The sequence below is a fragment of the Zea mays genome, chromosome 1 (genome assembly GCF_902167145.1).
Source record: "Zea mays cultivar B73 chromosome 1, Zm-B73-REFERENCE-NAM-5.0, whole genome shotgun sequence".
In the NCBI taxonomy this organism is placed as follows: domain Eukaryota; kingdom Viridiplantae; phylum Streptophyta; class Magnoliopsida; order Poales; family Poaceae; genus Zea; species Zea mays.
The window spans coordinates 73,163,023-73,180,478 of NC_050096.1; the positions used below are offsets into that span (position 1 = coordinate 73,163,023).

The 17,456-nt window shown below is 43.8% G+C and overlaps 1 long non-coding RNA gene across 1 annotated transcript; it reads right to left on the minus strand.

The window, feature by feature from the left end:
* Positions 1–3,870: 3,870 nt before the first annotated feature.
* Positions 3,871–7,140, minus strand: LOC118476011 (uncharacterized). The gene is made up of 2 exons (XR_004855269.1): positions 5,951–7,140; positions 3,871–5,316 (listed from the first exon to the last, which is right to left on the minus strand). It is a non-coding gene; the product is annotated as an uncharacterized lncRNA (long non-coding RNA).
* Positions 7,141–17,456: the final 10,316 nt, after the last annotated feature.

Here is a 17,456-nt window from a genome sequence, read left to right on the forward strand (position 1 = left end):
AACACATATTGTTTTGTGATAAGTATCAAAGAGATGCAAATGGAAAAGCAAGGTATGACTCTAAGCCTTAGTAAATTGTTTTTGGTACTAACATATTCTTCTACGTGTTACGAACCTTGTCAAATCAAGAGAAATCATATTGGAGAAGTTTGGTTCAGGCGAGTCAGACTTGCACTAGCCTGCGGTGCACTAGACAGTGCCCACTTTCTAGGCTGGCGTGCACGATGAACAGGCCGCTCTCGGGAAAAACTCAGCGCTCCGCGGCTATAATTCACCGGACTGTCCGGTGTGCACAGAACTGTCCGGTGAGCCCACGACCAATGGTCGACTTCACCACAGGGGCCAACGGTCAACTTGAGAGCACCTAGAGGGGGGGTGAATAGGTGATCCTGTAAATACTTGAAACTTATAGCCACAAAACTTGGTTAAGAGTTAGTAGGCTAAATAGCGAGCTCTTGTGAACACAAGTATCACAGAAAAGCAATCACAAAAGACACGCGAGTTATCCCGTGGTTCGGCCAAGTACAACACTTGCCTACGCCACGTTGTGGCATCCCAATGGACGAGGGTTGCACTCAACCCATTTCAAGTGATCCAAGGATCCACTTGAATACCACGGTGTTTCTTTCTTTTCACTATATCCCGTTCGCGAGGAATCTCCACAACTTGGAGCCTCTCTCCCTTACAAATGATGATCACAAAGAAGCACATATGTAAGGGAGGGAAAAGCAACACACACAAGTCTCAAAAGCAACAGCTCAAACACGCACACTAGTCACAACTTGAGCTCTAAGTTCACACACGGAGTTCTCAACTCGAGAGGAGCTCAAATTGCTATCACAAAGAATCAAATGCGCTAGAATGAAGACTTGGTGCTTAGAGATGATCAAAGGATGCTTGTTGTACTCCTTCATGCGCCTAGGGGTCCCTTTTATAGTCCCAAGGCAGCTAGGAGCCGCTGAGAGCAATCTAGGAAGGCAATTCTTGCCTTCTGTCGACTGGTGCACCGGACAGTCCGGTTCACCACCGGACACTATCCGGTGCAGATCTCTTTCCTATTCTGGCGCAGCCGACTGTTGACGATTTGGAGCCGTTAGCGCACCGGACACTGTCCGGTGCACACCGGACAGTCCGGTGCCCCCTTCTGACCGTTGGTTCGGCCACGCATCACGCGCGGATTGCGCGACCGACCGTTGGCTCACCGGACAGTCCGGTGATTTTTAGCCGTACACCGCCGTTCAGTTCCCGAGAGCGGCCAGTTGATCAGCGCCAGCCTGGCGCACCGGACACTGTCTGGTGCACCACCGGACAGTACGATGCACCCAGACTGAGCAGCGCCTTGGCTGCTCGAGCCAAGTCTTTTCTATTTGTCTTTTCTCTGATTCTAGCACTTAGACAAATATGTTAGTACACAAAAACCAATGTACTAAGTCTAGAATCATACCTTTGTATTGATTTGCACTTTGTCCACCATTTGACATAGTTAACACATAACCATTTGTGTTGGACACTTAATCACCAAAATACTTAGAAATGGCCCAAGGGCACATTTCCCTTTCAATCTCCCCCTTTTTGGTGATTTATGCCAACACAACAAAAAGCAACATATAGAAGTGCAACATCAATGCAAATGAGAACAAGAATTTATTTTGATTCAAATTTGGCATATTTGGATCATCCTTTGCCACCACTTGGTTTGTTTTTGCAAATCACACTCAATTTTCTATCTCTAAGTCAAATTCACTTGTTGAGGCATAGAGAAAGGTTTTCAAGAGAAATTGATCAAATATTCAAAAACTCCCCCTTTTCCCATAATCAAACATTCTCCCCACAAGAGACCAATTTTTGACAATAAGAGACCATAAGAGTATTTTGACAAAACAAAAACTCCAACTCTACTATTTTAAAAATTCTCAAGTGGTAGCTGATCCATTTCTTGCTTTGGCCTTATTTTCTCCCCCTTTGGCATCAAGCACCAAAACAGGATCAATCTTGGCCCTTAAACCCCATTACCTCACCAAAATCTTCAACTTAGAGTAAAGAGGTAATAAGAGCATGGAAATGAACTTGGAGTTTGTTACCCTCTCATCGGAGTGCAGTGGAAGTCTTTCATGGTCCAAGTCCATCTTTCCCTTTCAATCCACCTTCGAGACTAAATCACGCAAGCTCAAACACATGGTTAGTCTCAAAGGGTCAAGTTGTAGCACATCTCCCCCTAAATATGTGCATCACTTGTAAATGGACTTGTGAGGTCCGGGGAGTGCTTGTACAACTTGAGCACCATAAATAAACAACAAAATGCATAAGGAACATGATCAAGGCATAAAACACATGTATGTTATAAATCAATCCAAGTTCCGCGAATCTAAGACATTTAACTCACTACGCAGCCTGCAAAAGGTCTTCTCATCTAAAGGCTTGGTAAAGATATCGACTAGCTGGTCCTCGGTGCTAACATAAAATACTTTGATATCTCCCTTTTGCTGGTGGTCTCTTAAAAAGTGATGCCGGATGTCTATGTGCTTTGTGCGGCTGTGTTCAACAAGATTATCCGCCATGCGGATAGCACTCTCATTATCACATAGGAGTGGGACTGTTGGGACCATGCTTCGTCGCCGAAGGTCCTGCAAGAAGAAACAACTTTGGCTAAAGCTGCTTATACATGATGACCGAAGCTACCACTCATGAAGCTTCGGTGTTATAGCATGTCCGAAGACGAAGGATCGAACCGACTTAAAGATAGAATGACCTTTTAGCCCATAAGGGTCTGAGTCATTGTTGTAAACTTTTATAAGGGGCATTATTGTAATTTCTTACAGGCTGTGTCCTGTGTCTATAAATAGTGAACAGTATTCCTTTACTGTTCACGCATTCCTGTAATTGCAAACGCATTGCTCGGGAATTATTATCTGTCAAGGCAAAGGTACAAATGTACTTAAACACTATGTTCTGACATTTTAGATTCATATAATAAAATATGTGAATAATGTTACCTATTTATGATACATCTATCTTTAATGTTTCATGTTTTATATATTATTTCATATTATTTTGTAAGTCTAATCACGAAGGTACGACCTTCGTGATATTCTACTCATGGTCTTCGTTCGAAGTTCATTAAATCCTTGTGGAGATAATGCTTCAGCGGACGAAGGGCATTAATATTTAACATTTTATGTTGCCTTGTTCTTAATTCATAGCATTTGAGAACAAGTCCCCAACATTGGCACCCACCTCCGGTGAACTCACTTCCACTTTCCTGAGACAATGGCTTCGTTCAAGAACCAAGCTGGAACTGCTTCGGCTCCGAAGCTGATTCTCCCGATAACAGGCGGTCCATGCTCAGAGCCGGCTAACAAGAAACAGAAGAAGGAGGCACAGAGAAGAGTACAACATGTAGGGGTACAAGGACCCTTCATCAAGTCAAGATGGTCTCACATTCCAATTACCTTCTCTCAAGAGGATCTTCAACTCAAGGATTACCCACACAATGATGCTATGGTTATCTCTTGTGTGATCAAAGGATTTCTGGTCCATAATGTTTTGGTTGATACAGGCAGTGCAGCTGATATCATATTTGCTAAGGCCTTCAGACAGATGCAAGAGCCCGAAGACAAGATCCATGATGCCATACATCCCCTTTGTGGCTTCGGAGGAAGGCAGATTGTAGCACCTGGAAAAATCACAATGCCAGTAACTGTGGCAGAACCTCCCAAGTTATTGGGCCCACATGCACCTGTTCTTGTCTCAAAGACCTCAGACTGCTATGCATGTGCATCAGATAACTTAACAGGATCCGTCCGATTGCCTCAAGGACATCGGATAAACCACGAACAACCAGAACCGCGGGATTAAGTAACACAAATCACATACACCAACCTTTTTGCAGCGGAATTCTTACTACCAAATTTTACAAGTTACAAAAATTTTACATTATTTTATCGGAGTGGTTACAAAAGTATAAGTTTGAAATATATGCTAGCTCAAATGACCATCCTCAATAAGAAGTATAGAAGGGTTACTTAGACTTATAAGAAGGCCGAGCCCACCGGCACTTAACACCATCACAACAGCACAAGGTTAGACCTGAAAAACAACAGGGAAATAAACCCTGAGTATGGAATTACTCAGCAAGTCTTACCCGACTAAAGAAAAGACTCTCAAGGGTATGTTGGTTATATGGGAGTCAAGGTAAGGCTTTTCAATAATCAAAGACTCTGTTTTGCAGAAATGCTTACTAAAGTGGATCCTTAAAATCCAGTTTTATTTGTCAAGTTACGTACAATTACCTGCAACTAGAGTTCTTTCTACCCTAGTTCAATCACTGGTCCTGCACTAGCCAATTTCTTAACAAAAACCCATCATCTTTAGTGGAATGCTACGTGTAAGTCAGTGGCCAAGTCTCCATAACCGCGGAGGTACGGCGATCCGAATCGATTATACTCAGCTGAGGATCTCCAATCACACGACATATGTAGCACTTAACCCTTGCATATGTCAACCCGCCACCGGGGTTCTTAAGACCAGATCAGGTTCACGCAAACCGAGAGCACAGATACACCACCGTCCAGCCTCTTGCCACGGAGGGTACACGCTACTCTCGCCACCGCTCCACGCCCATTTCGTGTTATCTTATTCTGGCCTTAGCCTGCCCGAGGCAAGGCTTACCCATGACGAGGCATGTGATCAGTTAAAGGGTCCTCGGTCAGCAGGCCTACATCGACAAGGTCCTTAATCGACTCAGACGGAGACACTACACCGAGACTCCTTTCTCGTGCAAGTCACCCGTCCGGTCTCAGCTTAATCATTTCAACCCAAAGTTTGGTACCTGGCAGAGGTACATCTTTTCCGATGTTGAACCCATCAAGGCCTTTGACAGATCCACCATCAAGTTTTATTTTCGAAAACATCCCACCCACTTTTGCCACATCATATTTTGTAAAAACAAAACATTTTGTTTTTCTAAAGAAAGGCTAAGCATCAAAAATCTTTTGTAAAACAGGTGATCAAGGAAGGTAATCAAATTCAAGGAAGGTAATGCAGGAATTGTTTTATCAATCAACTCCTATTACCTAATGCAGCAATCAAGTGAGAAAGATTTTAAAATATCAAGGGAGGTGGCAAATGCACCGGGGTTTGCCTGAGTAACCAAAGGTTAGTGTTTGTTAGGCGATGTCCACTTGACGAGTATCTCTCGACCGAGCACTTGCTTGATTTAACCATCTTCAGGTTGGTCCATTAGCTTCATCCTGCGGATTAGCCCACGCTTGGTGTCGACTTGGGTCGTCTTCCGTATCACGCGATTAATTAACGTACCTGAATGAAATGCATTATGCACATGAATGCATATCGACAAGAATATCACACACCTAAATAGTGCTATGCGATAGCGAAACACCTAGCGGCGAGGCGTTGTACAAGTTCATACGGAAATACTAGTTATCGATATACGACTACGCGTAATAATTACGCTTCTCTAAATTATACGAATCTAACACAAACATCACGAACAACAAACCATAGACTTGTAAACATAATTAGCCTAAACATAACTCATCAACTACTTAATTAAATGCTAAATTTATCTCTTGCTTTATAAATTATATCACTTTGCTTACAAAAACTAATTTAATTTTATTTCGCATCACACATATTTATTTAATCTATCTAACAATTCGGCTAACAACTTGCGCGCCAGTAATAAATTTAGCTTAGATTCGCTACTTTGATTAACGAATACGGATCCGGATTTTTCGTCGATTACATGTTAAATACCGTACTAATATTAAATTACTCGAAACTAATAACCCAAACAAACTACCTAGAACGTAATAACTATTATAACGCAAGGGATCAGCAACATGTACGACTACCGATCAAATCACCGTAAACGATTCAGGTAGTCTAATAAATATCATATTTAGTCGACTGGAATAACGAAGCCACTTACCGTCCATTAAATCCGATTTAAAACTTGCGAGAACGTCGACAGTCTCCGAATAAAATCTTTGATCGAAACCTTGGCGAGCATTAAACTAAGCTTCACTTCGATGACAACCAGATCGATATCAGGACTCGACGGCAGCGCAACGCCACCACGAGATGGAGGCAAACTGGCTATGACAGTTTAGGACATGTGCGGAGGCTGACAGCAGGGACTTCGCGATGGGTAGCTAGACTCGACGGCGGACAGCGGCTATAGACGAAGTAGCAAGAAGGAAGACGTGGCCGAGGGGATTCAGGCAGGGTCGACGGCGCGGCTCCCATGGCCGAGCAGGGAGGAAAGCGTGCTGGGGAAAAACTAGAGCTACAGAGAGATAGACGCCGAGCTCAGCAGGGACCCAGGCGCGCACCCAGAAGAGCAGAGTCGCGCGCAGAGAGCACGGCGGCCGAGCTTGGGGAAGAAGACGCAGGACGCGCAGGACCCTGACAAGGGCGCGCGCGCGGCACCAGAGGCCTGCGGCCATGGAGATTCGAGCTGGGACTCGCGGCAAGACGGGAGGCCGAGCGCGGTGAACTGCGGCTGACGCCATCGCACAGGGAGCTCGGAGCGAGCAGCACGTAGACACAGCTGGGCTGAGGGACACCGAGCGCTGGAGCTAGACGCGGCAGGGGCACAGGAGCGTGCAATGAGCTCAGTGCGGCAGGAGCTGGGAGGGCGAGCTGGCTGGAGGAGCTCCGGAGGAGAGTGGAACGCTCGGTGGTGGATTTGTAGAAATCCAGGGGCGGCGGCTGTAGAAGATAAACACGACTTAAAAAAAATCTAACAGAGAGAGACGTGAGGATGAGGCTGAGGAAAGAAAATCTGTTGTGAAGACAAAAAATCAGCCGAGGGATAAGGCTGATGGCGAGGGATCCATGCACCAGACGTCCAGACGTGGAGAGGATCGCAAGGAAGTGCAGACGCGTGGAGAATAAGGGCGTGTTTGGATGGCTGTATTTGGTTGGGCCTGTCTCCACAGATGCAGCCTGCCCATGTTTGGATGCTTGGATGGTCACTTGGGCCAGGCTCCACCGATGCAAGATTCCTTCGGGAGCCAGGCTCTACTCATACGCCAAAAACGACCGTTCCTCGGGAGCCAGGCTCGTCGCGTGCTCGCGGCTGTGCAGATGCGGGCAAAAATGGACGCGCGGGAGCAGGCGGGAAACGTGTAGGGTTACCTCCCCATTCGCGCCATCACCCGGCAATAACAGGAGCACCCGCCGCCATGCTGCTCGCTCGCTCACCATTTGTCCCGGTTGTTCCTCCCTTTCTCACTCGCCTCTTTCTCCTCACTTGCTTCTGTCAAAATCTAGCCTAGGGTTTGAGAACTCGCCGGCACGCGACTCGCTCACCATTGACGCTTGGTGAGTCTTCTTCATCCCTTTGTCTGTAAATCTAGCCTAGGGTTCTAACCTCGTAGAATGTTTTTGTTGTTTTTGTAGTGCTGGTTGGAGATCTCGCCACTTTGCACAGGCAAGTGACCATGCTCTTCATTTCCTCCTCCGATCTGTGATTTTAGCCAACAAAATTATTCTTCGTCACTGTAGGCTTCCAGATCCGTTGTTCTTGCGACGAGTTTGTGGTAGCTGTTCAACACCCGCTTCTGGTATATGCTAATCCATCCCCTTTTCCCAATCCTCACTAATTCTTGTTTATGCTGCTGTCTATGATGTTTTATGTGGGGGTGTTGGTATTTTTCCAGTCTGAGCATGTGGCCTAGTCAATGATTTATGTTTTAAACATATTGAGCATTTGTCTATCCCTGTTTTATTTGTTTTATGGAGAATCTTTTGTATGCCTGTGATGCTGTCCATGGGGATTGTCCTCCTGTTGGAGGTTACTGAAAACTTTTCCCAAAATTGGTTTGTGCCTTTTTAGATGGATTTGCAAGAGAAAAGGACACTGCTTTTCAAGCATGCTGCTGCTCTTCTCACTGCATTGTACGCATTTTTGATAAGTCGACTTCGTATGCACCATGCATCAAGGCCTGGATTAACATACGCCCCATTGAGCCAAATGGATGAGGAACGTCAAAAAAATCTAAACCTAATTTACAACTGCAATGATATTGAATGTGTAAGCATGCTCCGTATGAGAAGAGAACCCTTTTTTAGGCTTTGTAACCTGCTTAAAGACAGAAATTTGTTGAGAGATACTTTGCATTGCTGTGTAGAGGAACAAGTTGCAATGTTCCTTCATATTGTTGGTCATAACCAACGTTTTAGAGTGATACACCAAAACTGGAGGCGGTCAATAGAGACTGTTTGTAGGCATTTCAGAGAAGTTCTGTATGCCATTGGTGAGCTTAGGCAAGAAATGATTAGAGCTCCATCAAATGACACACCATTAAAGATCATGAACAGCCCCAGGTGGTATCCCTATTTTAAGGTAAAAATTTTGTAGTTGTAACACAATATGTTAGGGACATTTTGGTGGCACATAAAGTAATTGTTCATGGCTGGGTCTCATGTAGGATTGTGTTGGGGCAATAGATGGAACACACATATATGCAAGAGTCCCAAAGCATATGCAAGCAGCATTTAGAGGCAGAAAACATTACACCACCCAAAATGTCTTAGCTGCTGTGGACTTTGACCTTAAATTCACATATGTGTTGGCTGGTTGGGAGGGATCAGCACATGATGCCACCATTCTTGCTGATGCTCTAGAGAGGGAGGATGGGTTAAGGGTTGAACAAGGTAATTGACCCTTACCTAGTGCAAACATTTGTTTTGAACAACTGTATGATGTCCCTGATGTAAGTCTATAATTGTTTTAGGGAAGTTCTACCTAGTAGATGCTGGATATGCATGTCGTCCTGGTTTTCTACCACCATACAGGGGCACTAGGTACCATCTGAAAGAGTATGGGGGTAGGAACTACCCCACCAATCCAAGAGAGCTGTTTAATTTGAGGCACTCAAGTTTACGTGTCACTGTTGAAAGGGCTTTTGGGGCTTTGAAGAACCGCTTCCGCATTATTGACAACAAACCATTCCATCCCTTCAAGACACAAGTAAAATTAGTTCTTGCATGTTGCATTTTACACAACTGGATACTAGGCCATGGGATAGATGAAGTAGTACCACCTGAATCAACATGGGTGCCCAACAACAGTGGGAACCATGGCCATGGAATTGAAATGGTTGACAATGCAGCATGGGCTCATATTAGGGATGGATGGGCTAATGCCATGTGGGCAAACAGGGGCAATTACCACATCTAGTATGTATTGCAGTTGTGTAATGTATTTTTAGATTTTTAGATTTGATACTACACTTGAACTGAGACTAGTACCACATGCAATGATGACATTATCTTTAGCTGTCAATTGTACCTGAAGTAGGAGGCATATGCAGTGATGAAATGTGTTTTTCCCTATCCTCTAATCCTTGAACTTAAGAGAGAGGCATGTGCTGGTTTTTCCCTATCATATGTCATGGTTGCATTCATTATCCTTGCACATTCACATCGAATAGGAAATGGCTGAGGAGCTTGAGCATGTTGTCTTGGCTGCTGGTGAGGGTGGGGCTGTTGCTGTTCAGGGTGGGGATGCTGTTGCTCATCGTATCCTCTGGCTGAGGACTTTCTTGGCTAAGCACTACTACACCATATGAGCATCTTGCTGGTGGGTGCGGTCTTGCTGGTGCCTCCTTTTTGTGTCATACTGGTGGCTCCTCTTCTATGTCCTGTATTTTGTGCAGTCTATCCTAACTATGGCTGACTATAGCTGGTAGTTGGTGACTTTTGTAATGCCACTCTAGAACTGCAAACTTAGATGTCCAGTAGTTGAGCATCAAACCTAGTTGGATCAACCTATTTTAAGGCATTCTAGATAGATGCATCAGACTCTGAAAACAATATTATTTGTATGTTCTGGTGATCGATATGTCCTGATCATATGCCTCTGCCATTAGTCTCTTATTTTGCTTGAGCACATGCCTTTTACTTTGATGATATTAACACTGTACTGCCCCCCAATAAGTTGTGCACATTTGCAGCGAGGGAGGACACTGAGGCATATCTCATATCCTTATTTTTTTCGTAATTATTCAGCTAGCTATGAAGTGGTATGTGGTGCATGTTGGGAGGAAGACTGGGGTGTTTTCCACCTGGGAGGCCACACACCAACAAGTCGTTGGGTACCCTGGAGCTTGCTATAAAGGATACAGCTCAAAAGATGAGGCCATGGCTGCCTTCAACTGTCCTTCCATAAAACAAGAGCAACACACTGCAATAACAGCTCATTCGAAGGCAGAGCACTTTGCACTAGGAATCAAGGACGCCATTATAGCATTTCAGTTTTTAATTATTGCCTTCTTAGTCTGGAAGATTACGTATTTCTAGTTAGAAAAGCACTTATCCTGTAACTCTTTGTGGACTTGATGGTAGTGGAAAGGTGGTATGCTTACCACTTCATGCAGGAGGTTACCTCAACATGGCTATATGCAGCTAACCAAACAAACTAGCATGTATGCAAAATTTGAATGGCGTGGTGCATCCAGTGAACCAAACAAAATCTCTGCTTGGCCTGGCCCTACACATACAGGCATCCAAACAATACTGGATTGCATGCAAAGAGCCTGGCCAGATAGGGCCTGGCTGCTGGATGCGAGCCTGGCTAGCCTAGTACAGGCATCCAAACACGCCCAATCTCCAGGGAGCTGAACGCACGCACTGGATGTGGATGGCCTATACGGTGGAGATATTTGAGAAAAACAATTTTCTAGTTTCCCACTTTGTCTTTACGAGAGAACACAGATAATTGAGTTCTGGAATTTAAGTCTAAATGAGATGCAAACAGAACGTGCCAAAACGATATTGGCCAAACTATTATAGACTGTGTTTGAATTGATTCAAAAATCTGATAAATTTACCTACGGTCTGAACATCTGGTTCCACGGTCACGGATGATTTACTAGTGAATTGAGGCTCAATTATGGGTTCTCGTACGCGATTTCACGGTGGACGAGTAGGAACCAAATTATTTAATACTTGTTTACATTCGAAGATTTGGATCCGGGCAAGAACAATAGACCGAAATAAACTAATTTCGGACTGATAATTTGTTCTGTGTGATTCGAACGAAGTTAGCCGAAACCCGATCCGCAATGTATACGCGATTTCGTCGTTAAAATCGCGTGCTGAAGGATAAATTGGATCATAACCTCGCGCACGATTTCACTCGGACGATGCGCGATTTGGATTATTTTACCCCAAACATTTTAGTCGTCGAGTTCAAACTAATTTGCTCGGGATAAAAATCATCCGAGTGGGTCGGGCTTCCAAATTCGCATTCGCGCGAGCGATGAGTTTTAAATATTCACCGGATGCACCGATTTTCAGAACGACTACGTTCTGAATAACACGAAAATTTTGGAAGAGCCCGGATAGATAAAAAAAATGACGTCGCGCTCACGACACACGGGACAGATGCGATATTAAAATTGCGATAGGCAAAAATAATTAGACCTTAGTGTCTGTCTTATTTACTGATATCACGTGCTTAAATTCGTACTCGTTGTCGAGCGGAATATAAACACCTGGGGTGTTACAGCCCTCCCCCCTTAAAAGAATCTCGTCCCGAGATTCGGAGCGAAAGACTTTCAAGAGTAGAGAAGCATGTAACCCATGTCCATATCAGTGATAATCGAGAGACATTTCCAAATAAAGGCGAGTGTCTCAGGATGTCGTTTCTCTAGTGGACATAACATGTATCGTCATAAGCTAATTTAGAAATGTCCACCAATAGAGACGATATCTGCCAGAGGAACAAATAAGGTTCCATGTGTACAGTTTGCTTTTTCTGATGACACTGCACTAGCTGAGTCGGTTGAGCAAGCGGCAGATACGCTATCTTCCCCAAACAGAATCAGATGCAACCTCTTGGGTAAAACACACAGAAAGAGTTTTACCAATAAGTGGTTACGGTAAGCCCATAGCACACGAGACGGGTGTGAATGTCGAACAACATCACAGTTGACTCGTGGCTAGCCAGAAAATCCAAGTCCAAGAGAAATGATAAAGACTCGTAAAATATCAACGAAGAGATCAGTTGATGTTGGCTTTGCAACCAATCCATTTTATCAAGCACTAGTCACGGCTCGACCTGATCACTCATGTTGGAAAAGCACACGCGAGACGATCGAGGCACGACTAGAGCGATGATTAGGTGGTTACTAGTCGGCTTAATCTTGATTCTTGCAAGTACTTTCTTGAGTGGGTTGAACCAAAGTGAGTTCAGGCAAATCGATAAAACGATCTCTAAACTCAACCTTCGTTCATTGAGCAATTACAAGTTGGTAAAACCAACTTGTTGAACTACTTTTAACCTTGGGCAGGTCCTCTTATTATCCATCGGTAAGCCAAGGATTAAGAGTTCACTTTTGTTACCAGGTGATCATGCACTTGGGTAGAAATCCATTCGGTCAGATTGTTCATCCATTTCTTCATGCAAGATAGACAGACTTGGTTCGGGAATACATGGATTAACTAAGAGAGAGAATGAACAAACTCCTGCATCTCAATAGCAGGGGAAATCCAATCTCCATTTTGAGAGATAATCAGTTGTTTTCCAACACTAAAAAGCTCCAAGGGTTCACCTTTACACAAAGGATGTAAAGGGAACTTGTATGAGTAGTCACTACCAAGATCAAGGGAAAAGAGACCATACATGAAAGTGGTATGCCCTTTTTGATCCAATAAAGATGATAGATGTTGCTTGATCACTTCACAAACAACATAGAAATTGTTTCAAGGAAGAGGTCTACGGGAGATAACACATCAATGTAGTTCCACAATGGATCATGACCAGAGACATCGATACCAGCATGCGCCAAGCAGCATAACCTTGTGTGTACATTCACAAGGGGCTCTCAGTTTCGCAGCGGCACCATAAGTCCTTAACCATGACACCATTACAAAACTGGCACCAATAATAAATCTCACGTAGCAAAAATAGATTGTGCCAAGATAACGCATTGACATAGTCTCATAATGGATTACAACTACTAACCATGATACCAGCGCGTGCCGAGCAGCACAACCGTGTGTGCGCACACACAGAAGGCCCTCGGTTTCATCACGGCACCACAGGTTTTAGCCATAATGCCATTACCAGACGTAACCAATAAGAAATCTCGCGCGATACAAATGAATTGAACAAGGGTGACAATATACAAGGAGATACTCCACCTGTAAGAATGGTTACAAGTAGAGAGCCAAATAGATTATGTCCCGATGAAATGAACAAGGCGTGGCCATAACCTAAAATTAATGAAAGGAGTACGACGGGAGACTGTTACTTCAGCCCCAAGCATATTTCTATGCCCATCGTAGAGATCACAAGGTCAAGGATTATTATCTGATTAGATACGGAGGGAAAACAATCATAGGATTAAGTTGGTATGCCTTTGATAGATATGAGGAAACCAAAGGCATCGAACTCAATAAAATGATCGGACATATCTTTCCTAAGTTAGGTCGATAAAGTAACATGGCGGTCCATAAAAACAGGCTAACTAGATAAGGTACATCAGCTTGCACCAATCGAACAAGGACATGGCTTAGGATGGAGACATGACTCGAGATTCTTGTTCAAGTCCGGGTACATTTTAGGTCCAACAAAGAAATTATCTAGGCATTTATTTGTATGGGCTTTGTCATGGAGTGATAATGGGCAATTCAAATTTGGGTCTAAGTTCTCCAAGTAAGAACATAGCCTAATTTTGGATTTAGGCAAACAAGTCACTAACCTTCTATCAACACATCGACACAAGAGCACACTAATGGTCGAATTATGAAAAGTTTGAAGTCATCTAAACCCGTATCTCTAGGACATCACATTATCTGCAATCACTGGTTGCTGGAATAAAGATGAGAGAAGCATTTTGGGTGCATAGGTGACAAACATGATGCAACAATCAGGATGCATGCTCGTCTTATCCGTCCTCACTGATTTTGCCAACATAATGTGGCGATAGCGTTCTATCTCGGTGGCATACTTACGACTCTCACGGTATTTTACTAGTCGTCAACTACACATACGTTTTCGAGGTTAGTGTACCTGCAGAAAATTTCATCACAGCCCATTTTTCCCATGATGCAGTCACACATGACAGTTTATACTCCATATATTGCTATATGGAGGCCAGCTCATCATTAAGCGTCGAGCCACGCATAGGCGCCGTTGCCACACTTTAACCATAGGGCAACTCATTATGGTAACTTACCTTCTTACCTGAGCGTAGGTGCGTCGTTACAAGTACATTACACTTCTCAGTATTCCCATGTCTGTATACTCATACACACACATGGGGTACTGAATTCCCAGAAAAGTAAATACTCCACATCGCAGCCTTCATATATACATATGTGGAACATGTATATAATCAAGCGCTACAATTAAGCACTTCCCTAGACCGACGGTTGTTCGGTCATGCTCTCACATCTCACCTTACCTGAGCGTCGATCCATTCAGAACTGAATGGCCTCAAAAATAACAATACACATGTATGCAATACCCCCGGTTGTGGGTTAGTGGTTTTGAACTAAGCCACCTGATAGTCCTTAACTTAGGGCTTAATAGAGGATGTCGCTAGCATTATAGTTTTTCAAAACTGTTTTTCAAAGCCAAACAATGTGTTTAGTTGAAAATAGGTTTTCTAAAACCAAAACTTTTGTTTTGAAAATACGTGTGTGACCGTATATACTTAATCCTGCTCCGATACCAGCTGTAGCAGAACCTCCCAAGTTATTGGGCCCACATGCACCTGTCCTTGTCTCAAAGACCTCAGACTGCTATGCATGTGCATCAGATAACTTAACAGGATCCGTCCGATTGCCTCAAGGACATCGGATAAACCACGAACAACCAGAACCGCGAGATTAAGTAACACAAATCACATACACCAACCTTTTTGCAACAGAATTCTTACTACCAAATTTTACAAGTTACAAAAATTTTACATTATTTTATCGGAGTGGTTACAAAAGTATAAGTTTGAAATATATGCTAGCTCAAATGACCATCCTCAATAAGAAGTATAGAAGGGTTACTTAGACTTATAAGAAGGCCGAGCCCACCGGCACTTAACACCATCACAACAACACAAGGTTAGACCTGAAAAACAACAGGGAAATAAACCCTGAGTATGGAATTACTCAGCAAGTCTTACCCGACTAAAGAAAAGACTCTCAAGGGTATGCTGGTTATATGGGAGTCAAGGTAAGGCTTTTCAATAATCAAAGACTCTGTTTTGCAGAAATGCTTACTAAAGTGGATCCTTAAAATCCAGTTTTATTTGTCAAGTTACGTACAATTACCTACAACTAGAGTTCTTTCTACCCTAGTTCAATCACTGGTCCTGCACTAGCCAATTTCTTAACAAAAACCCATCATCTTTAGTGGAATGCTACGTGTAAGTCAGTGGCCAAGTCTCCATAACCGCGGAGGTACGGCGATCCGAATCGATTATACTCAGCTGAGGATCTCCAATCACACGACATATGTAGCACTTAACCCTTGCATATGTCAACCCGCCACCGGGGTTCTTAAGACCAGATCAGGTTCACGCAAACCGAGAGCACAGATACACCACCGTCCAACCTCTTGCCACGGAGGGTACACGCTACTCTCGCCACCGCTCCACGCCCATTTCGTGTTATCTTATTCTGACCTTAGTCTGCCCGAGGCAAGGCTTACCCATGACGAGGCATGTGACCAGTTAAAGGGTCCTCGATCAGCAGGCCTACATCGACAAGGTCCTTAATCGACTCAGACGGAGACACTACACCGAGACTCCTTTCTCGTGCAAGTCACCCGCCCGGTCTCAGCTTAATCATTTCAACCCAAAGTTTGGTACCTGGCAGAGGTACATCTTTTCCGATGTTGAACCCATCAAGGCCTTTGACAGATCCACCATCAAGTTTTATTTTCGAAAACATCCCACCCACTTTTGCCACATCATATTTTGTAAAAACAAAACATTTTGTTTTTCTAAAGCAAGGCTAAGCATCAAAAATCTTTTGTAAAATAGGTGATCAAGGAAGGTAATCAAATTCAAGGAAGGTAATGCAGGAATTGTTTTATCAATCAACTCCTATTACCTAATGCAGCAATCAAGTGAGAAAGATTTTAAAATATCAAGGGAGGTGGCAAATGCACCAGGGCTTGCCTGAGTAACCAAAGGTTAGTGTTTGTTAGGCGATGTCCACTTGACGAGTATCTCTCGACCGAGCACTTGCTTGATTTAACCATCTTCAGGTTGGTCCATTAGCTTCATCCTGCGGATTAGCCCACGCTTGGTGTCGACTTGGGTCGTCTTCCGTATCACGCGATTAATTAACGTACCTGAATGAAATGCATTATGCACATGAATGCATATCGACAAGAATATCACACACCTAAATAGTGCTATGCGATAGCGAAACACCTAGCGGCGAGGCGTTGTACAAGTTCATACGGAAATACTAGTTATCGATATACGACTACGCGTAATAATTACGCTTCTCTAAATTATACGAATCTAACACAAACATCACGAACAACAAACCATAGACTTGTAAACATAATTAGCCTAAACATAACTCATCAACTACTTAATTAAATGCTAAATTTATCTCTTGCTTTATAAATTATATCACTTTGCTTACAAAAACTAATTTAATTTTATTTCGCATCACACATATTTATTTAATCTATCTAACAATTCGGCTAACAACTTGCGCGCCAGTAATAAATTTAGCTTAGATTCGCTACTTTGATTAACGAATACGGATCCGGATTTTTCGTCGATTACATGTTAAATACCGTACTAATATTAAATTACTCGAAACTAATAACCCAAACAAACTACCTAGAACGTAATAACTATTATAACGCAAGGGATCAGCAACATGTACGACTACCGATCAAATCACCGTAAACGATTCAGGTAGTCTAATAAATATCATATTTAGTCGACTGGAATAACGAAGCCACTTACCGTCCATTAAATCCGATTTAAAACTTGCGAGAACGTCGACAGTCTCCGAATAAAATCTTTGATCGAAACCTTGGCGAGCATTAAACTAAGCTTCACTTCGATGACAACCAGATCGATATCAGGACTCGACGGCAGCGCAACGCCACCACGAGATGGAGGCAAACTGGCTATGACAGTTTAGGACATGTGCGGAGGCTGACAGCAGGGACTTCGCGATGGGTAGCTAGACTCGACGGCGGACAGCGGCTATAGACGAAGTGCCGCACGGACGGGCGAGCCAGGAGCAGCGGTTGGACTGGAGGGAGTTCGGCTGGGACTGGTCAGAGGGTCGCGGCTCGTGCAAGGAGCAAGAAGGAAGACGTGGCCGAGGGGATTCAGGCAGGGTCGACGGCGCGGCTCCCATGGCCGAGCAGGGAGGAAAGCGTGCTGGGGAAAAACTAGAGCTACAGAGAGATAGACGCCGAGCTCAGCAGGGACCCAGGCGCGCAC